The 18,067-nt window shown below is 40.8% G+C and overlaps 1 long non-coding RNA gene across 1 annotated transcript in view; it reads right to left on the bottom strand.

Annotated features, from left to right (window-relative positions):
* Positions 1–1,173: 1,173 nt before the first annotated feature.
* Positions 1,174–18,067, bottom strand: part of LOC126282088 (uncharacterized) — an 80,124-nt gene continuing 63,230 nt past the window's right edge. The window contains exon 2 of the long non-coding RNA XR_007551326.1: positions 1,174–1,503. This is a non-coding gene — a long non-coding RNA (uncharacterized LOC126282088). The remainder of the gene's footprint in view (positions 1,504–18,067) is intronic.

Raw genomic sequence — 18,067 nt, forward strand, 5'->3', positions numbered from 1 at the left:
TTGATTTCTGCAGGACATGTATGAGAGAGTGAAGTGCCAGGGGAGAAAAGCCGGGCACTCTGATCCAGAGGTTGGTCAGTGCAAGACCAGTTAGGTGAGTTTTCTGCTTCGCTTTGAGCTGCTAGGATGCTGAAACTAGTTAGGTAGTAGTTAATGATTTTTCCATCTTTTCTGATTTCACTTTGTGCCTTGACGTTCTTGCCAATGTTTTGTGATTTTTAATTCCTCGAATTTATCAAACATCTCTTTGTGATGCTGACCACATATGGCTTGATGACCATTGTTACATCTTGCAGCTTATAACAGATGCTTTTTCTAAACTATATTTACTTAAATAATGTTTCTCTAACATTTCCAATAATTTTCAATTTTTTGGATTAAACTAATGGTTCTTCAGGAATCTGTGCACATAGTATCTAACAGTGTTTCTTGGAGCTCATTGTGTTAAACTGATTCCCACAGTGTTTCTCCTTGACTTAAATATCTTCATTAGTGTTTGGCTATGATTTTCAAATAATTTGTGAGTTTAATTTTCACAGTTGAGCCAATATTTCTTTGTTATTGTGTCACATGGTACCCAACAACTTTTCATGTAGCTTTGTACATGTAGGTCTGTACATTACTTTTTCTTAGCTTGAATTGCTTAAATACTGATCTAATATTTTTACTGTCAATTTACATGTGTAATTCCCCTACTTTTAACAAGATTTCTTTGTCAACGAACATATGTGGCACTAGCTAGGCTTTCAATTGTCATGTGGTTTGTGAATAAGGGTATACTGTGCTCCCCCTTGGTCGGCTTTGTCTCAACAGAGCTGTAATATTATTTCCAAACATTCTGGGATGTAATTTATGGGATTTGGCTGGCATTTCCTTGTGACTTCAGACATGTCACAACACATCAAGATTTATGGCAGCTTCTTGGGTTAATAAAAGGTTATGATTCCATCTCATTTTCGGTAATGTATGTTCCATTTTTTGGCTGTACTGTATGAGACTCAAGTTCTTGTATAGTTATGCAATAGACTGAAGCATTTACAAAATTTTATAGAGCTCCAAATTACTCCTTAATGTAATAACATTTTTGCACGTTTTTGTGTAATAACACTGTGCTTCAAAAATTAGTTATCCTGCAGATTTTACTTTACAATAACCTAGATTCAAAATTGGGTGTGTGCCTAAGCAAAATGTGATCTGATTTTTATTTTTTATATTATTCATGATTAATGCCATGTGAACATGGTAATGAATGTCTGAAATATTTTCTCCATGATTTGGCACTTGCAACATGCATGCAATAGACTACTGAGAGCATAATAGCACCGAAAATGCATTATGTGAAAAAATGGCGCTTAGATGGTTGGAAGTTTCGGCCCTTCAATTCTTTTATTGGTGTATAATATACAGGTCCTGACACAAGAATTTGCTGTGGGGCCCTGAAACATCTCGCTGGCCGTTCCAGTCCAAAGTGACTGCATCCAGGCTCGCCGTCTCAGACTCCATCTGCACACACAAATGCACAACAGTGGCACATGTAATACAACTATGCATTTAAATAAATGTACTACCCAATCCACCAACATTTTTTACAGATAATAAAGTTTTAATATTTTATTTGTGATTAAACAAACAGTACAGGATTAATTTAGTATATTTGATTTTGAAAACGAGCAATAAACCATTATTTCAAATAGACTTTTTTCCAAAATTTGAAGGACGTTCAAAAATATTATTATTATTATTATTTCTATAATTTCTTGCTGATCATTTGAAAACGTTGAAAAACAAATTATGTAGCATATTCATCGTATATTACTTCATCTTTGGATGTACAGATCAGTAGGTTGTAATGTCTTTGTGCTGTGAAGGTAGTATCACTGGTGTTCTTCATTTAATGTTTTGGTGCATAATAATGCAATTGTGTTCTATAGGTTCTCTCCTACATGAGCACCCTTGTTATGTTTTAAGTTTGAAAAGGTTAGTGTTTGCCAAAGTGTGTGAAGGAAGATATTTATTTGGAATAGTTTGTGACACTTTATTTGTGTGGAGAGTTGTGGTATTTTAACCGAAACAATAAATAATGAAGCAAAAAAGTTGCACAACATTTCATTTAAAAATGTAATGCATAAATTTGAAAACCTGGACTCTCCTCTTTAAAACCAAATGGATACCAAACCAACTAAAAGAAACTTTGAGAGTATCACACAGAAGAGACAATCTAAATAACTTATCCCTTTTTGAATAGTGTTCATTACTATAATTTGCCTTGTCTTTGTTTATTGTCATATCCAGAAAGCATCAGTACATGCCACAGGGCATCTGTTGAAGAATTTCAGTCATTTATTTAACAACTCTTAAAACAAAGATAGAGGTTAGAACATGTGGATGCCAAGGCCTGGAGACAGTGTCCATGTGTGTGTGAATTGTGTTTATGTATATGGATGTGATTTTTCTAATTTGGAAGAAGGACTCTGTCCAAAAGCTTACGTATTTTAGCAGTCCTTTCCATTGTACCTGTGTGCAATTCAGTGTCTTCTCTCCATATTACCTGTTGTTATTCTGCCATGGACTTTCCATTGTTTCTATGCATTTTAGAGACTTTTGGGGAACTTCTGTAAAATATTTGTGGGAGTTTGTGTCTTTTTTTAAATATTTAATGAAATACAGTTCAGACTTATTTGTTCACTGTTGTCACACTGTAGAATTGCAGTCACCAAATGAACAAAATTTATTATGAAAAAACTGGAGCAGTAATAAGATTTTTGTTGTGAATGGAGAACATTAATCTGAAATGTTAAGCAAGTTAACAACTTTCATGTATTATCCCCATCACATTTCTTTTTTAAATGGCTCTTGTCTAGAGAGTATAAAGTCTGAAAACTGTTATAAGTGAGACTCATGAATAAATTTTGTGAGTAAAGGCGATTTATGAGTATAACACTTTTTGGAAGAAGTAAAGTGTTTAACACGTACTGGGTCATTATAATTTGAGGATTGAAACATTATATTCAGATTAGCTTTTGGGTTAAGATTCATGTAGAGATTGTAGGATTCCTTGTGTTGTATTTTCCTAATTGTGAATGATGAAATGGTGTACAATAGGTTGTGTGTTCCATGCCTCCCCAGTGCATGGAACAGTCTGCACCAAAGGTCTCCCAATCATATCGTGAATGCTGTCACTTGTTGTCCTGTTGAAGAGCATGTCTCTCACAGGTCAGGCACAAGTAGAAATGCCAGAGAAACTCAGCCCTTAATAACGGCTCACTCACATAAAAGTTTGGACTGAAGTGCAAGATGCAAACAGTTGACCCATATCTTATAATAATCGAACCATTTGTCACTTTGAGTCATGGTGAGGGATACTCCACAAGTTGAAGGGTATTGGTTTTCAGGATTGTGCTGACTTTGGAAGCTGAATCAACCAGGAAATATAGGTTTGCACTACAGGCAGCATATAATGGACCTCATTGCAATCAGCTGCTAAAAAGCAAGCTAGTTTGGTTCACACAGTTACGATTTTGACACACTTTCTGTTGGGGCTGTGCCCTTCTGTGATGTTTTGTGGTTCCTGGCTGGATGAGGAGAGGGCAGTATGATAGGTGTGTGGTCGGTTTCCTCTCACAACAATGCAAAACGCTCATGTGGTTAAAATACACTTTCTTACAGAAGCCAGCTGAGAACTTAACATCAGTGATGTACAATCTGAAGTTATATGGTTAACAGTAATCAAATAACAAGTACTAATTCTTGAATCTTGTCCATGTCCATATCACAGGTATATACAATGACTAACATTCCCTCACAGCAAGCTAAGGTGCAAGACACGATTATCACTGTGCGACTTATTGAGGTGCAATGTGAACTGAGTTCCGATGTGACATACTGAGGAACTGAGATTGAGAGACTAGGCAATTGAGGCATCTCCATCAGCAGTGTCAGCCTATATGCAAGTTGCCCAGGGGGAATTATCGGCACGTAGCCTGGGGGCATGTCTCGGTCTTCTATTGTCATAGGCGCGCCTGCACCTGCTATACAGGGTGGTCCATTGATCGTGACCGGGCCAAATATCTCAAGAAATCAGCGTCAAACGAAAAAACTACAAAGAACGAAACTTGTCTAGCTTGAAGGGGGAAACCGGATGGCGCAATGGTCGGCCTGCTAGATGCCGCTGCCATCGGTCAAACGGATATCAACTGCCTTTTTTTAAAATAGGAATCCCCATTTTTTTATTATATATTTGTGTAGTACATAAGGAAATATGAATGTTTTAGTTGGACCGCTTTTTTTCGCTTTGTTATAGATGGCGCTGTAATTGTCACAAACATATGGCTCACAATTTTAGATGAAAGTTGGTAACAGGTAGGTTTTTTAAATTAAAATACAGAACGTAGGTGTGGTGTCACCGCCAGACACCACACTTGCTAGGTGGTAGCCTTTAAATCGGCCGCGGTCCGGTAGTATACGTCGGACCCGCGTGTCGCCACTATCAGTGATAGCAGACCGAGCGCCGCCACACGGCAGGTCTAGAGAGACTTCCTAGCACTCGCCCCAGTTGTACATCCGACTTTGCTATCGATGGTTCACTGACAAATTACGCTCTCATTTGCCGAGACGATAGTTAGCATAGCCTTCAGCTACGTTATCTGCTACGACCTAGTAAGGCGCCATGATCAGTTTCTATTGATATTGTAAATCATGTACCGTCAAGAGCTACGTTCGCCATTAATGGGTTAAAGTTAAGTATTCCACCAGCTACGTCTGTTTTTCTCAATTCTAATTCCCTTGTCATGTTCCAGACCTCACTCCAGCCTGCGCGAGCAAAAACGCGTGCATTTCGGCCTCCCTTAGTTACACAGTGTTGGCTCTCCTGCCAACCACAACAGTAGGTATGTTTGAACATTTTATTTCAGTTGTTCCAATGTGATACATGTACCTTTGTGAACTTATCATTTCTGAGAACACATGCTATTGCAATGTGATTACCTGTAAATACCACATTAATGCAATAAATGCTAAAAATGATGTCCTTCAACCTCAATGCATTTGGCAATACGTGTAACGACATTCCTCTCGACAGCGAGTAGTCCACCTTCTGTAATGTTCAGACATGCATTGACAATGCGCTGACGCATGTTGTCAGGTGTAGTCAGTGAATCACGATAACAAATAACCTTTAACGTCCCCACAGAAAGAAATCCGGGGACGTCGAAACGGTGAACGTGTGGGTTATGGTATGGTGCTTCAACGACCAATCCACCTGTCATGAAATATGCTATTCAATACCACTTCAACCACACACGAGCTATTTGCTGGACATCAATCATGTTGGAAGTACATCGTCATTTTGTCATGCAGTGAAACATCTTGTTGTAACATCGGTAGAAGCCTATGTAGAAAATCAGCATACATTGCACCATTTAGATTGCCATCGATAAAATGGGGGCCAATTATCCTTCCTCCCATAATGCCGCACCATACATTGACCCACCAAGGTCGCTGATGTTCCACTTGTCGCAGCCATCGTGGATTTTCCGTTGCCCAATAGTGCATATTATGCCGGTTTACGTTACCGCTGTTGGTGAATGACGCTTCATCGCTAAATAAAAAAAATCGTCCCACAATTTCTCTTGTGCCCAGTGGCGGAACTGTACACGACGTTCAAAGCCATCGACATGCAATTCCCGGTGCATAGAAATATGGTACGGGTGCATCGCTGTTGATGTAGCATTCTCAACACCGACGTTTCTGAGATACCCGATTCTCGCGCAATTTGTCTACTGAGCAGATTAGCCATGACAGCAGCTAAAACAAATACTTGTGTATCATCATTTGTTGCAGGTCGTGGTTGACGTTTTACATGTGGCTGAACACTTCCTGTTTCCTTAAATAACTTAACTATCCGGTGAACGACTTGGATGATGTCGTCCAGGATACCAAGCAGCATACATAGCGCTCGCCTGTTGGACATTTTGATCACAATGGCCAAACACAACATGATATCGACCTTTTCCGCAATTGGTAAACGGTCCATTTTAACGCGGGTAATGTATCACGAAGCAAATACCGTCTGCACTGACGGAATGTTACGTGATACCATGTACTTATACGATTGTGACTATTACAGCGCCATCTATCACAAAGTGAAAAAAGTGGTCCAATTAAAACATTCATCCTGCTAATAATTTCCGGGTATGCAGCCGGATCCCGTCGATATTCTGCCACGATATTTCGGCCCAGAGACGTCGGGCCATCATCAGGTGAGTACACAACTGCTGAAGAGCCCAGATGCAGTTGCGGCATTTATGCCGAATCTCGCGCATGCGAAATGTACTGGCATCCTACAGCGCATGCGTCACGTATTGACATGCGCGGCATAGCCGAGTTGTACGTGCTGCCCTCGGTGGTGAAAGTAAAAGATCATCTAGTCACCGAGTATCGAATGACGCTGTTTATTCCGCTGTGATTATATAATTTTAATAACAGGATTCCAATTTTTATCCAGTTGAAAGCCGTTGTCACGATTTATAAGATTATCGGCAAGACGTATTTCCACTGATCCACTGATTCCTTGATTACGGAATCCCAAAATCCGGAAACCGGAGCTAAAATTTTTGTTCCATTGTATTCCATTGAATGTCCCAATGAAATACAGTGCTCTGCTACTGCCGATTTTGACGGTTGCCGCAGACGGGTGTATCTTTCATGTTCTGTACATCGTTCATGGACAGTTCTTGTCGTCTGGCCAATATATGCAGAGCCACATTCACAGGGAATTTTGTAGACGCCTGCTTTCTTCAGTTGTAAATCGTCTTTAACGGACCCAACCAGTGCCCGGTTCTTCGCTAGTGGACGGAAGATAACCTTGATTTTATTCTTCTTCAGTATTTTCGACGACACATTCCCAGCGTATGGAAGAAACGCAGTAGATTTAAAGTCGTTATCAGCGTCCTCAGTGCGCTGCTTCTTGTTATGACAGTTTCGCATGGCCTTTCTTATTTGGCGTGAAGTGTAGCCATTCTCTTTAAAAACCTTCTGCAAGTGTTCTAATTCTGCGTGGAGGTTTTCATCAACCGATATTACATACGCTCGATGTATTAAGGTACTGAGAACACCGGCTGTTTGTACTGGGTGGTGGCAGCTTGACGCCTGGAGATACAGATCTGTGTGAGTCGGTTTCCTGTACACAAAATAACCTTGACGCCTGGAGATACAGATCTGTGTGAGTCGGTTTCCTGTACACAAAATAACCTAATGACCCCCAAAAGGGTAACGCCACAGTTCTTCTGACAAGGGAAGCCTACAACAAGAAGATATAATACCGCGACTGCACCTGGGCTCTTCAGTAGTTGTGTTCTCACCTGATGATGGCCGGACGTCTCTGGGCCGAAATATCGTGGCAGAATGTCGACGGGATCCGGCTGCATACCCGGAAATTATTAGAAGAACAAATACGCCGGGAAAATTTCAGAAGTCACAACATTCATGTTTCTTTACGTACTACACGAATATGTAATAAAAAATCGGGGTTCCTATTTTAAGAAAACGCAGTTGATTTCCGTTTGACCAATGGCAGCGCCATCTAGTGGGCCACCTATAGCGCCTTCTGGTTTCCCCCTTCAAGCTAGACAAGTTTCGTTCTTTGTAGTTTTTTCGTTTGATGCTTATTTCGTGAGATATTTGGCCCAGTCACTATCACTAGACCACCCTGTATAAAGTTTCCTAATACTGACTGGTGTGCTGGCGAAGGCATACGCCGGCACACTTTCATAAGATAGTGAGTGACCTCTAACACCTAGTGCAGATTGTGAGCATTGTTTAGGTGCTTGCGAGGAGGAGAGCATTTATGCACAACAGTGCTGGAGCATGGATGGGGATCAGCATCACCACACAATTTGTCAACTACTGTTAGCACGCAGAGTGGAGGGGGCGCCAGATGGTTTGTTGTTGTCAGCTGATCATAATGCATCTCATTTTCCTGTAGTCATTTGGCCTGTGGTTGGAGCATCGACTGACATCAGGCACATCTGGTCCCAGTTGGCTATCTGGCGTGGAGAATGTGGCTGCTGCACTCCAAAGGTGGCGTGTTCTGACAAGTCGGACAGAGTTGGCTCTGCTTGGTAACTATCTGCCACAATGCGGTACGATATGGCTGCCAAGTACAAGCTCCATTAGTGGTTGCTGGGTAGTACATGCCGTAATCTGGTAAAGCAAAAACACAGTCAGCCACCTATAACGGAACCTCCTATGGCAGTCCTTCGTTGCACATTAAGATGCTGGAATCCTTGAGACAATTTACTTGGCGCTTGTGACCCACAGCATGTAGTCGAGAATTAATGTGGAATCCATCAGAGTGCATAAGAGACGCCTAACTGCACAAGTATTCATCTACTTAACTCTTCCAAGAAAATGGCTTGTCAAATTTGCTGCTCAGGTGACGAGCACAGTCTTTGAGTCTTAGATCAATTAAAAAGCAAGTGATGTTGGGGTAATGACACTGATGATAGATCCCTGCTCTACCCAGGTACCACAGTAATGCAGAATATTTCTCTGTACCGTCAAAAATTTTATGAGCAGGGAAGACGTTTTTATTTTAACCTCCTTGGTGTACACTACAAGACAACGGCGTAAAGGCGAGCAAGAAATCGCGTATCTATTATAAATCACAGTGATTAAGGAGACACAGATATCACAATAACAACTTTACAGAATCTAGCTGCTATTTCAGTCACAACTAGGAGTCGTGTGTAGCCTTTAACGTCCAACGCCGTGTGCCATCTGTTGGCCGAATTTTGTACTTCTTCCTGAGAACCTGTTGTGTAGCTAGTAGCTGCCCTTTCAGTGACGAGACGCAAATGGAAGTCGCAAGTAGCAACTAAAAAGCCCAGTTAACATTCGATGCCATGTGCCATCTGTTGGGCGAATTTCGTATTTCTTCCTATGAACCTATTGGCTGACTGCGATTTCGGTGACAAGTCGCAAGTAGCAACTAAAAAGCGCAATTAGCATTCAACGCCGTGTGCCATCTCACGTCATAAGTACGTACTACCGTTTTTCTTTGTAACACGCCATCGAGTCTTGCTACGATTTCTGTGACAAGTCGCAGGTTGAAGTCGCAAGTAGCAGCTAAAAAGCGCAGTTAACATTCGATGCCGTATGTCATCTGTTGTCGTACGTCTGCACTTCGTTCTAAGAACCTTGTATCTCACGAAATCGATCTATTATATGCTTATGGTCGAAGAAATGACCCAAGAAGGTAATTTGCTCTAAGATAAATTTTTTATTCGGTTGAGAATTGGTGCCGCCGATGGATGTGAAGGCCGAATAAAGGTTGCGCTAATAGACAGACCCATATCATAGCTGGAATTTTCGCAACATGTTGAAACACAGTCTTCAGCATAAAATTTAAAAATCCCGGGTAATTTAAAAAGCAGATAATGGATAAGACTCTGATAAGTGCTTTGGTGCATATTACACACATATATCGTACGTAAACTACTACAAATGCAATCTGGTGTCTACTATGTAACTCTTATCAAATGTTTAACAACTGTATTCACAAGACTGATATTTTTACCGCCAGTAGAATGCGCAGTTACACTATTGTCTGTAATTTCAAATATTGCATTAGTACTATTAGCAGTGTCAACTTGTAACGGTTATATCAGTGCTTTCCACTTGCACCTCATCACACAACCTTCCAACCTAACCTAACCTCGACCTTGGGGGCCGGCCGCGGTGGTCTCGCCGTTCTAGGCGCGCAGTCCGGAACCGTGTGACTGCTACGGTCGCAGGTTCGAATCCTGCCTCGGGCATGGATGTGTGTGATGTCCTTAGGTTAGTTAGGTTTAAGTAGTTTTAAGTTCTAGGGGACTGATGACCACAGCAGTTGAGTCCCATAGTGCTCAGAGACATTTGAACCATTTTTTCGACCTTGGGCAACGCCACAGCTCAGTCTTGTCATCACGACTAACATTCAAGGCGGGAGGAGTGGGCAGATCAGTATCACACTCTAGCAAGTCTTTATCACTAAATACATGGCAGAAAATTTTGGGGTATGGGATGAAAGTTCAAAATGGAATTTTCATGATTCACTCACAGTGTAGTTCACATTAATTTATCATCCCTTTCAAAAGGCTTTCCGTGATTTCCCTAAATCACTCCAGGCAAATGCCGGGATGGTTCCTTCCAAAGGGCACGGCCGACTTCCTTCCCCGTCCTTCCCTAATCCGATGAGACCGATGACCTCGCTGTCTGGTCCCTTTCCCCAAAACAACCAACCAACCTTTCAAATCACATAATTACTTTTCTGACACACTGTACTAATACTAACTTTGTACAGTTATGGTAACAATTATGGCTCTTTTACGCTGCAAACTCTTCAGAGGTAGTTTTGAATCTTTACGACTATCTCTTCTAGATGTGATGGGTACATCGTGCATCAGTAATCGAAATGGCGACTGCGTTTGGAAAATCACGAGGATTATTAAGCTTTTATACTGCTACTAATTACTAGCAATATAATTCACATTATACAACTGCTAATACTTATGATAACAAAAGCAGTGGAGTGGGGGAAGGTTTCAAACTTTCCACAAACGATGTCCCTACGTTAATTGACAAGCTTGGAAACTAACCTCACTTCTGACGATGACGGTGTAAAGGCGACGTGGTAACTTTTCCGGTTCTGATGCCACTCATATTTTGAATTATTGCTCTATCGAATGACTGACACTGTGGTTGAGATACTTGTGAGTGTAACAAAGGGGTTAGAATCCGTATTCTAAACGTCAACTCCTATGGTACTGTGTGGTATATGTGTTATGATTGTCAACGTCACATTATCAATATTTTCACGCTTGATACATTAATATAAAAATAAAGCCAAAGCAAGAACATAAGTAAAACGTATGAAATACTGTTTTGTTGAGACGAAATTTTGTCTGTGGACAATCGTATCTTTCGTGTGTCATGTAACAACTGAGGAAGAATCGTTGGAAATATTAATAAAACCATTTCAGGTAACTTTTTGTCAGTTGGGTTACTGAAAAGTACATTAGGCCCTCATAAATAGTCGCCTATAAGGGGAGAACATATTTCTCGGTTGCATTGACACAGTTCATTTCTTACTTGCGTTTAATGACTGTGTAACATCTACGTTGACGTATCGCGTAAAGCGCAGGAATTGCAGAAATCGCGTTAAATCGCAGGAGTAGCAAAATCGCACAAGGGACTATAATAGAATAAATACACCAGTAAAAACCGGTCTCCCACAACAAGGAGTGTTTCTCAACTAAGCTGCAGGCTAATTCGTCTTATTGCGCAAGCAAAAACAGTGCGCAGCTGTGCTGTTTAGGTTATCTTGTCTCTGTTTTGTCCAAGAACGATAAAGTCACTAACACCTTCGTCCTGCTGCTACCCGTTACTGGATTTCTCCTTCAACAACTACATATTTTTTTCACGTTATGCATCTTTGAGTCGTTAATCAGCGAGTTGCGTGAAGCAATTAACAAGTTACCAAGCAAGTATACATGACAATGATACCTCCAGACGACAGCAAAAGCCATCTAAAACATTGTGTGAACCATATACTTTTTTATATTTGAAAAATATTAAGTCCATTGATACTGCCATGAAGATCGCGGGATACAGATAATTAAATAAAAGATGCTTATCTGTGAATATGATCATCTGTGAAAGAAATTCTCAGTTAAATGCGTATTACACCTTTGAAACAGGATACATAAACCACAAATAGGTCTGGAGTAAGTGTCCGAGTGACTAAATATACACACTACTGGTTACAGAGGAAAACGATGTAAAAACGAAATATGCACAAATTAATGCTCAGGATACAAAACTTGTAAATCTTAAGCCTATTACAGCCGGCAGGCAAAAGAGTTATTTACAATCGAATTTACATGACGCAAATTCACACAGTTATTTATACATTCATTTCAGTTGTTTCTTTCTGAATCATGACTTTTGTCTTCAGAGACATTTTGTCTTGCAACTGTTTTTTATGTGGTGTTTTCACTTCTTTAGCTATATTTCACCGACGTTAAGGGAAATATTGTTTATAATTATGCACCGTTTCTATGATTGTCAAGAAACTTGTGAGCATTCCATGTTCAACAAGTCTTAATTTAGTAAAATAAAAATAAAACTTGCATAGGTCCTGCAGAAATACTTCACAACAGCATACTATAAAGGAGGTACATACAGTACGCACAAAATAGGAAATGATGCCTGGCACGTATTAATTTCAGAGTGGTTATCGAAGTCTGGTGAATAAGTTTGTAGTGTTTTTGTTTTGCTTGTTGGTATGCCGGTTGCTATTGGTTTATTTATCTACTGTCATTTTTTTATTTGTAGTTCTCTGTTGCGATTTGAGTTTACATATTGTTATTTTGTCATTTGGAGAGAGTGAGTGGAGTTGTGGACGCTAGAAAAGGGAGTGCCAGTGGAGAAATCGGAACATTTTCGACATATTCTTCTGTTTGAGTTCAATGCAGCGGTGACAGGACGCAGCCAGGAACATCTGCGCCGTGTACGGGATAATGTCATTGCACAAAGCAAAGAAAGAGAATGGTTCTCTGTCTACAACAAGGATCGTTTTGACATTAGTCACTCTCCAGATTCGGGAAGACTTTCGGGGTTTAATGGAGATAGTTTAAACGCATTAATCCAAAATGATCTACGGCAGTGTACTCGAGAGCTTGCAGATGTAATGAACTGTGATCATTCCACCATCGTGCGACATTTGCATGCTATGTGCAGCATGTCCTTAGCTAAAATCATAAAAATCAGTCTGTGGCGGTATGTGCAGCTCTGCTCGCTCATCATCAGTTGGCTTTTGAATAACACCGACCATTCGTATCCTGTATCGTTACTGGTGACGAGAAACGTTGTCTTTATGCTATCACAAGGAAAAGAAAGGAACGGTCCAGCCCAAAGGAGCAACTCCCCGTACAAAGAGGTGCGCGCATCCACAATAGACAATGTTATGCATCTGGTGGAACAGCGACGATGTGGTTACCTCGAATTGGTTCCTCGAGGTGTAACCGTCACTGCTGATACTCCTTGCAGACGCAGTCCAAAAACAACGACCACAAAGACTGCGTGAAGTGATGCTAGTCCACGATAACGCCCGCCCGCATTCTACTAGATTGACAAAAAAACATTGTAGAGGAGTTGGATTGGGAAGTTATTCTACATCCACCTTTTTCACATGGTCTTGCGTCCTCATATTTTCTACCTTTTCCGTTCTCTGTCGAACAAACTTCAAATGTCTGCATTTCACGATGAAAGCGCGCTCCGAACACGGCTCGAAGAGTTTTTCACCTGGAAATCAGGTGATTTCTACAGTCGCGGACTCGAAAAGTTACCCAGCGTTGGCAGACTGTTTTAAATTGTGAAGGAGAATATATTATTGATGTTGTATATGTATGTTGTGTTTATTGCACTTATGAAAAACGCTACGAATTTATGCACGAACCCAGAATTTCAGCTTTCGCTACTTGCGAGGGCCCCAATGAAAAACGAGTGATTGTAGTCCAATGAAACTTTGTGGAAACATTTGTGGGAGGAAAAATAACGAAAAACCAATTAGAAGAAACACATTTTAATTTCCACATGAGAGAGGAACATTGTTAGTTGAATACCACTTTTATGTTTCAGGTTACAAAAAGTTGCTCAGTCTTACGACCAGCTACATCCACGACAACCTCGAACCGCAGTTGAGATACGATTTCACAACTGTTCGCAGCGCTTTTCGAACGGTGAATCTTAGAATGTTCAGCTGTTGTGTCACAGCTCGTGCTTTGCTTGGAGATCGCACATTGCGTCCAGCACCTACGGCGTATCAACCGAGCAGTGGTTGGAGGGGGGGGGGGGGGGAGTCGCCTCCCCGCCCCACACTTCAAACACTGAGGGGAGGGGGCGAGATACGAATTCTACCGCCCCCCCCCCCCACAAATTTACTTAAGAGTTTCATTTCATCCATAGCCAGAAGTAGTGAATAAACTATGTTTCCATCAAGAAATTTGGGATCAGTATTTTTGTTCACAGCATATATATATATATATATATATATATATATATATATATATATATATATATATATATATTGTGGGAGCTTCAGTAATATATATATATATATATTACTGAAGCTTTTTAATAACGGCTACTACATCCTGTCCTCTCCCTTCGTCCCATTATTCAGCCTGTGACTCCTAATGTGGGACAGCCTCTGTATGCATATCTAAGAAATTCTGCACAGCACTTTCGAACAGCAGCTGAGACTGATCGGGCTCTCAGGGCCGGGTATCTCGTATAGACAACTGCACAGCCACCAGTGCGCTGAATTTGGGGGAGCAGCCCCTTTACGTTTAAACGGTTATTCTGTGTACCTGCGTAGTAATATACTATTCAAAACAAGTACAGTTTTGCCACCACCCTCAAAATTACTGTTCATTTCTCCTTGAATCTTAACCTGGAAACAGGACGGAAGTACACGCAGCTGGTCTCACAGACCCTTGCAGTTTCTATCTTACTGAATTTGCATTTAGATGTGTATTACGGCGGGAAGCGTTATTAAATGAAGTAATATAATTAAAAATCAGTTCTAGCAAATATATTTAAGGGATAAATTTAATATTTTGATCAAAAATATTTACACAAATGGAGATACATAAAATTTAGATGTTATCAAAATAATGCATGTATGCAGTCAGATATTTTGACGATACGGTCTTGGCACACACTAACAGAATTTTCAAGGCAAATCTATTTCTTGCAGTTCTTACAAATATATCTTGCTTTCCTGTTTTTGCTCCTGCAGTCCACACACCATCCTCGTGAAGTCGCAGTTGATTCCACTTCAGAAATTTTCACACTGGAAAGTTCTCCCATTCTCTCAGTTATCGTCCTTGGCAATATTTTTGACATTACACTTTGCTGAAGATGATCATGCAGAAGCGCAAAAGAAAGCTGTCTCAAAACTCTCTTCTTTTCAGGTGTTCTTTCTGATTTGAGTTGAAAATAATAGCACCATTTACCGCAGCGGTGTTCATGATGCTATAAAAAAACAACCATTGGCCATCTTCTTGTGTTTCCAGCTACATTATATGTTGCACTCATTCCGTCTACAACGGCAACTCCACCCTTAGTAAGGTTATAGAAAGTGATAATTTTTGGTTTTTTATCATTCCCTGTATTTTCGTGGATATTTCCATTGTGGTGCTTTGTTGACAATAGTAATACCATTCTATTTCGTTTCGGCACATAAGAAACTAAGGTGCAATTTTTCTGAAACCCAAACATACATGACTCTTCTTGTCGGTTTTTAGTGTTAATAAATCCCCTTGGGACTTGTCTCTTGTTCTTCCTCAGGGTACGAACGATGGTCGTCTTCTTTGTAATCAATGTGTTTGCAAGCTCGTAACCTGTAAGATAATTGTCGCAAGTTATGTTGCGGCCTGTATTCAGGATATGTTGGCAAAGTCTCTGAACAAGTTCAACTGGTTTGTTGTCCTGTCTGTAAGGGACTTCAGGCTGTTGCCCGGCATACACCTCCATGTTGGATGTGTAAAACATTCTGGCATCCACTGCTGCAAAAATCTTTACTCCATAGTTGTTTGGCTTATTTGGCATGTACTGTCGGAATCTGCATCTTCCACGGAATGCTTCTGGTTTTTCATCAACTGTCACGTATTCAGAGACTGTATAAGCCTTCTGAAAGTTTTCAATAATTAGACTGAACACCTGTCTTATCGCCGCCATGTGATCTGTTTTCTCCCTTTCCAGTCTCGTTTGTTTATCGTCGAATCTGAGGCATCGAAGGAGAAAACGAAACCTGTTTATGCCCATTGTGAGATGAAATATTTCAACTCCTGTGCCATCTGTTCGCCACAAATCTTGTAGGCTTAGTCGATGGGCAAGCATTACACCAGCGTAGTACAATAATCCCAATAAGGCCTTTACTTCAGCTTTATTAGTTTGTTGTGGATCTCTTTCCCTTGAAAAGTTTCCCTGGATACTTTGAACGTACCTATTAGTGCAGTCAACGAGTATGTGTACAATATTTTCATCAAAAAACAGTCCCCAGCCCTGTAGAGGATTTGTAGCACTTTTCGCAGCACCTTTCACACCTTGTAAATGAGTTACGATGTTACGACAACGTGTGCGGGAGTTCTTTAGCGGAGCACATGAGTTCCATACTGTTCCGTCTTTACCGACAAACACATCACTGCCACCAGCACAATCACTGTCTTCTGATTCATCACTCGACGTTTTTTGTTCGGTGCCGGAATCACTTTTCCACTCTGGGTCCTGGATTTCTCCAAAGTCAATTTCTCCATCTTCAGAATCACCAGCGTCACTTTCAGCCACTACTTCTTCAATCAAGATCCTAATTCTCTCGTCCTGTGCCTCATAAGAATAAGCCATGATGCAGTTACAACACTTACAACACACTAAAATAAGGTACAAAGCACGAACAAATCCGTTCTACCATTAAACTAAGCAGATACCGCAAATATGCGCGCGCGTGAATAACCTTGGCGGAGCTAACAATAAACTGACACCAGTGCACGCGACTGGCCTGTGAGACCCTAGACCTTTTTGTTGGGCTATTGTTGAAATACCAGATACACCATACCAAACGACTCCTATTACACTCACTTAAAGGTACTGAAAAGATAGCTTCTTCGAAACAAATTTCAGACATTGCATTAATGTGAAAATATACCCCTTGGTCTGACAGACCACCTGCGTGTACTGACGTGTTAAGTCCACACACGTTCTCAGATCTGTAGGTGGTGAAAACCCCTTTATGATCAGTTTAGTCACGCGGGCACAAGCCACGTGCGGCCCTATCGAAAATGACAAACACCGACCAACAATGTCCAAACAGCAGTCGGTACGCCTGACCTACGCTACGACAATGTCCGCCGCACTCTACGAACAATCCAACCTTTAATAAAAACAACGTGATAACCTAAATGTGAGGAGAGGCAGTATCCTAACACTCCCCCCTTTTCCCTCCCTTCACGACCACCATGCCTTCACGCCGTAGCTATTTCGCTGTGCATTATTGCTCTGGTGACGGACATGAAACGTGTACAGCATAGCCAGTGATTTTTCTCCATTTTTCCACACAGAGATAAAGACACACACATTTGATTTTCAGGTTCGAGGTGATATGAGTGAACCTTCGTGGTGAAAGGTATGTAATTATTTTATGTCATTTATTTGACATAAATCCCGTAGCTCAATACTGATTGTTCTTAGTGGTTAGTTGAAAAACGTAAATGTAATTATGTTCCCACACTTCTCAGTGAGATTTTTGTGGCAAGGGAGGGGGGAGCTATGTCGGCGTACCCGAAAGTATTTGCAACAAGATGGCAGTTATTTCCGATACGGTGAAAATGCTTTGGAGTTAAAGGGGGCACCAAATTTCAACGCAAAAGTAATCAAACAGTGTCTGTATCTATACTGGAATACTCAGAATTCGCTTGACTATCTGTATGAGTGGCAAACAGGTCAGTCCCAAGGATTCAAGCAAGAAAAAGCGAAGAAAAGTTGTAGAAACAACTAACAACGCTCGGTAAATAAGCATTCCCTACCACTACAACAAAGCAAGTAGAGAGTCAATTAACAAATGCGTCGACAGTCACTATGTAACAATAATTGTTAAACTCGTACAGAAGGGCGCAAAGCACGAACATATATCACCGCATCAAGAACTAAGATGAAATGAGTCTTTGAAGTTGCAAGAAAACTAGTATTTGGGCGCTTGAATTTGAGCTAGGTGTAGCTTGGCAAGAAAGTCGCACCATGGCCCATTTCAGCTTGTCCTGAAATTAGGCATCATGGCAGCGTACTTAAATCGTCCTTTTATTCCACTGCAAGAGAAAGTCCACTGCTGTTGAGGGATCAGAAAAGTGAGACGTCTGTTCCGAAACATTAATATGTAGGGAGTTGTTATAAAGTTCATAGTTCATGACACGTACTACTTTCACATTTCAGTGTGAAAATTTTAATTAATTTTACTAGTTACAAATATCCC

The sequence above is a fragment of the Schistocerca gregaria genome, chromosome 1 (assembly GCF_023897955.1).
Source record: "Schistocerca gregaria isolate iqSchGreg1 chromosome 1, iqSchGreg1.2, whole genome shotgun sequence".
NCBI lineage: Eukaryota > Metazoa > Arthropoda > Insecta > Orthoptera > Acrididae > Schistocerca > Schistocerca gregaria.